The sequence below is a fragment of the Bos grunniens genome, chromosome 4, assembly GCF_055505025.1.
Source record: "Bos grunniens cultivar Pamir isolate PY7600 chromosome 4, Bosgru_T2T1.0, whole genome shotgun sequence".
NCBI lineage: Eukaryota > Metazoa > Chordata > Mammalia > Artiodactyla > Bovidae > Bos > Bos grunniens.
In genome coordinates, this window is record NC_141168.1 from 36,397,908 (window position 1) to 36,403,907 (window position 6,000).

Here is a 6,000-nt window from a genome sequence, read left to right on the forward strand (position 1 = left end):
ATATATCACAATGTTATAGGTAGATATCAATAAAAGAGAATGAGCTATTCACACATGACATGGATATATCTCATAGACATTTTACTTAAAAAAAGGAAAACACAGTAGAATACATACTTTTGATTCAATTTATGTGATGCTCTATGACAGCAAAAGTAATGCGTTACAACTAAAACAGTGAATTTTCAGGGTATGTTGGGGGTTGAATAAAAAGTGACAGATGAGAAATTTGGGGTTGAACTAAATATTTCATACCAAGATAGGGGTATGTGTTTCATAATTCTATAAATTTTTCAAAATTTATAGATAAGAGTCATGTATTTCAGGGATGTATACTAATAAATTAATAGCAATAATATGTTGTGTGGAGGTACAGAATGCAAAGAATGGAAGAATGGTGATAATTGTTAAATTATCTCTGTACTTATCCATACAGAGAATATTATTATATCATTCTCTAAAAGGTTAAAGTTAAAATTTGCAGAAACAAAAGTAAAAAATATGTAATCATTGATACAGTGAGTAGATTTGTATTGCATTTCAAAAATTGTTAGAAAGAGAGTGAATTAAGCAATATGTTATTACAGATTTTGTTTACCTTGGACAAAATAACTTTGAAAAATTACTAGTATTTTAAGTCATCATTGACTTCAAAGACTCACCTTCATGAATATAATATTGATTTATTATTATTATTTTTAGTCTCCCAAAATTCTTTAGTTCAGTTCAGTCACTCAGTCCTGTTCAACTCTTTGCGACCCCATGGACTGCAGCATGCAAGGCTTCCTTATCAGCAACCCCCTGAGCTTACTCAAACTCACATCCATCAAGTCAGTGATGCCATCCAACCATCTCATCCTCTGTTGTCCCTTTCTCTTCCTGCCTTCAATCTTTCTGAGCACCAGGATCTTTTCCAATTAGTCAGTTCTTCACATCAGGTGGCCAAAGTATTGGAGTTTCAGCATTAGCATCAGTCCTTCCAATGAATATTTCCTTTAGGATGGACTGGTTGGATCTCCTTGCAGTCCAAGAGACTTTCAAGAGTCTTCTCCAATGCCACAGTTCAAAAGCATCAATGTTTGAGTGTCTTCGGCAAAGGTACAGGTCAGCAGTGGCCTGCTGCAGGGGCAGGGGCTGTGGATGCAGCAGACTTGGGTATGGCATAAGCCCTCTTGGAGGAGGTCACCATTAACCCCACCAGAACTTACACATGACTGGGGAAACAGACTCTTGGAGGGCACAAACAGATCCAGGAGAAAGGAGCAGTGACTCTACAAGGGACTGACCCAGACCTGCCCATGAGTGTCCAAGAGTCTCTGACGGAGGTGTGGGTCAATGGTGGCCTGCTGCAGGGTCGGGGGCACTGAGTGGGCCAGTATGTGCATGGCATCTTTTGACGGAGGTCACCATTATCTTCATTACCTCCACTATAGTTTGGCCTCAGGTCAAACAACAGGGAGGGAACACAGCCCTGCCCATCAACAGAAAAGTGGATTAAAGAATTACCATTACTGATCATGGTCCCGCCCATCAGAACAAGACCCAGTTTCCCCCTCAGTTAGTCTCTCAGGAAGGTTCCATAAGCCTCTTATCCTTTTCCATCAGAGGGCAGACAGAATGAAAACCAAAATCACAAAAAAAATTACAAAACTGATCACATGGACCACAGTCTTGTCTAACTCAGTGAAACTATGAGCCATGCCAGGTGGGGCCACCCAAGATGGATGGGTCATAGTGGAGAGTTCTGACAAAACATGGTACACTGGAGAAGAGAATGAAAACCACTTCAGTATTTTTGCCTTGAGAACCCAATGAATAGCTTGAAAAATTCTTAGCAAATCAAAAAAGGAGAAGGATTGATATTTCCGTTGACTGTGCTTTCCATGAATGAAACAAATACTCTTAGAAGATAATTAAATAAATAACAAGTAGAAAATAAAAATCTACCCTTTAAAAAACAATTCTAATTTTTCTTACTGTATTATGAAAATTGACCATTATTTAAAAGGCATGTACAATCTGATAAGAAAAATTGACCATTATTTGAAAATTTGGGGATTGGATCACAACAAAAAGAACATCTATCACATACCCAATTGGTGATATGTATTCATCTGGATAATTTTTTAATTATATAAACCATATTTATTTCTTTTTAAATACATAAGAAAATGATGGTAATTATTCCTATAAGGACTACATACTCATATGATCAATTGATTTTTGACAGAGGCACTGGCAATTTTCAGTCAGGAAAAGATAATCTTTTCAATAAATTGTGTTAGAACCACTGAGTACATTATGAAAAAATAATAAACCTCAGTGTTTACATTGCTATCACACTTCGCATCAAACTGATTTGAAGTGGATCACAGATCTAAGTATAAAATCCTATAATATTTCTAGAAGCAAGAATAGGAAAAAAAATTGTAGCAATTGGGGATTGAAAATTTTTTCTTAGGTTAAAAAACTATAACCAAAAAACAAACAAAATGTTTAATAAAACTGACTATGTAAATTAGAGTTTATTCAGTTATAGACACTGTTTGGAATATGAGCATGTAGGACTTGTGCTTGGAGAAATTATTCACAAGTGTATAGAGCTTATGTGAAAACACAATTGAAAATTAGAAACTTAAAAATCATTAAAATATGCAGAATGCTTGAAAAGACACTAAGAAATGTAGATATACAAATGGTCAATAAGTCTATGAAAATATCTTCCAACGTAGTTCCAAATTCAGTTTCAAATGTAGAGTGCTTAGGCTGTCACTCCCATCCTTACAATAAATCTGGAGAGACAGCTGAACTCACAAAGTCATAGTTGAGATCTGCTTACCTGAAGCAAAAGCCAGTAAAGCAATAAAGTAAATGGTAAATGTGATGAATTACCAGAGGCAGAGCATCGATTGTTTGAAGGTGAGAAATTCATAGGGGCCTTATTTAGGGAAGCACAATGTCAGGAACCACAGGAGGATCTCACATTGAAAAACCAAACAAAACAAAAAAACTTTTGTTTCTGTCAGGGGGAGAGGAAAATTAACCCCATTTAAATAAGCTCAGAGTGTTCTCCATAATAGGGAATCCTCAGCAGTGAAAAAGACTTTGCCAGGGCCTTAAAACAAAATAAAACAGAATTTATTCATACTGGAAAGGAAGACACAAAATTGTTTCACTCTATAGATTGCATGACCCTGTATGTAAAACATGTGAAAGATTACATAAAACTCTCTTGCCACTAATAACCGGTTACAGCAAAATCTCAGGATACATGATTGATATATAAAAAAAGTCAATTACTATCCTAAATACTAGTGGTAAAAAATTAGACTTAGAACTTAAAAACAAAATATTCCTTAGAAAAACAACAAAAATTACTTAAGTATTACCCTAATAACATATATGTAGTATCTGTTTATAGAAAAGTAGAAATGCTGCTATAAGAAATTTTTAAAGGACAGATTAATTGGAAATATATTTCTTACATATTCAAGAAGGCTCAGTATTGATAAAGTAAAAGTCACTCAGTTATGTCCGACTTTTTGTGACCACATGGACCATGGAATTCTCCAGGCCAGAATATGGGAGTGAGTAGTCTATCCCTTCTCCAGGAGACCTTCCCAATCCAGGAACTGAACTGGGATCTCCTGAAGGCAGATTCTTTACCAACTGAGCTATCAGGGAAGGCTTAGTCCAAGTACAAACCAGGCCCAACCCTGCTTAGCTTCCAAGATCAGATGAAATTGGGCATCTTCAGGGTGGTATAGCCACAGAGAGGCCATATTGTATATTGATAAGCTGGTCAATTATTCTTAATTTTATCTATAGATTCAACACAACCCTGATGAAAATCCTAGCAAGCTACCTTTTGGATATTGAAGAACTGACTCTAAATCTGTATGGAAAGGCAAAAAGACTCAGAATAGCCAACACAATACTGAGGAAGAGCAACAAAACTGGAAAGCAGACTTTCCAGCCTCAAGATTTACTTTAAATCTACAATAATGAAGGCCACATGTCATTAGCAAAAATATAGACACATACCTCTATGTTTTCCCAGGTGGCGCTAGAGGTAAAGAACACGTGTGCGTATACAGAAGAATTAAGAGACATGGGTTTCATCCCTGGGTGGGAAAGATCGCCTGGAGGAGGAAATGGCAACCCCCTCCAGTATTCTTGCTTAGAGAATCTCATGGACAGAGGAGGCTGGTGGGCTACAGTCCATGGAGTGCAAATAGTCAGACACAACTGAAGTGACACAGCACAGCAGATACCTCAGTGCAACAGAATGTTGAGCCCAGAAATAGACCCATACAAATATAGTCAAATCATCTTTGACAAAAGAGCAAGGCTATTTAATGAAGAAAGGGTATTTTTTTAATAAGCAAAGATAGAATAATTGGACATTTAAATGCAAAAATAAGTCTAAATACAGATCTTCCTTGCTCTTGTTGTTCAGTTGTTCAGTCGCTCAGTCGTGCCTGACTCTGTGACCCCATGGACTGCAGCACACAGGCCTCCCTGTCCCTCAGGGTTCTGTTTGGAAAGGCAAAAGACCTTCCTTACATCTTTCATAAAAAGTAACTGAAAATGAATATTTCATCTAAAAATAATGTTAGCATGATAAAACATGTAGCAAAGAGCAAAAAGAAAAATCTATGTGACTTTGGGTTTGGTGATAAGTTTTTAGATACAACAGCAAAAACATGACCCATGAAAAAAAGAATTGATAAATTAGGTTACTAAAATTTTAGCAATCTACTGTGTGGAAGAAACATTTAAGAGAATAAAAAGACAAGCTGCAGAGTAGGAGAAACTATTTGTAAAATATATACCTGATAAAGGAATTATGTACAAAATGTAGAAATAATGCTTAAAACTCAACAATGAGAAAACAACTCAATTAAAATGGGGGGAAAGATCTGAACAGGTATCTCATAAAAGAAGATTAGTGAAAGTGAAAGTGAAGTCGCTTAGTCGTGTTGGACTCTTTGCGACCCCATGGACTATAGCCTACTAGGCTCCTCCATCCATGGAATTTTCCAGGCAAGAACACTGGAGTGGGTTACCATTTCCTTCTCCAGAAGATTAAAAAATAGCAAATAATCATATGAAATACATCTATATTTATATACTATACTTGGGTTGGTATACCACATATATTCTTTCCTTTAGCAGAGAGGGCCTAAGAGACATGACACCCCAGTGGCAATGAGCACATCTTGTGTCCAGATCGGGATTTCTAATATTTTCTAACAAAAAGGATCTTTGGAGATATGGCTGATTTTAGGTATAGGAAAGGGATGGTACAAGATGAGCCTGGTGCATTTGTAATGTTAAAATGTGGGCTCTGACAAACAAAAGCTACTTTGAAATTTAAAATGGCCCTAAACTTGGAAGGATGGGCATGGCTATTAATAAGGATAAATTGTGTTATATTCATAAAAAGGAACCCTACTCAGCAATACAAAAGAAACAAAGTATTGGTATAGGTAACAAAATAAAAGAATGCTACAAACTTCTGCAGATTGAAATAATGAAACAGGCTTGGAATGTATGTTCTATGTGCCTCTATTTACTTGAAAGTTTAGAAATGACAAAACTATTCTGTAATGATAGAAATAAGGTTTTTGGTTGACTGATGTTGGTTTTGGAAAGGCAATGGCACCCCACTCCAGCACTCTTGCCTGGAAAATCCCATGGGCAGAGAAGCCTGGTAGGCTGTAGTCCATGGGGTCCCAAAGAGTAGGACACGACTGACCGACTTCACTTTCATGCATTAGAGAAGGAAATGGCAACCCACTCCAGTGTTCTTGCCTGGAGAATCCCAGGGACAGGGGAGCCTGGTGGGCTGCCCTCTATGGGGTCGCACAGAATTGGACACGATGGAAGTGACTTAGCAGCAGCAGCAGAGTAATGACTTAATAGATCAAAGGAACTTTTTTGAGGAAGTAAAAATATCCTTATATTAATTGAGGTGGTAATTATATGAGTGTGTAC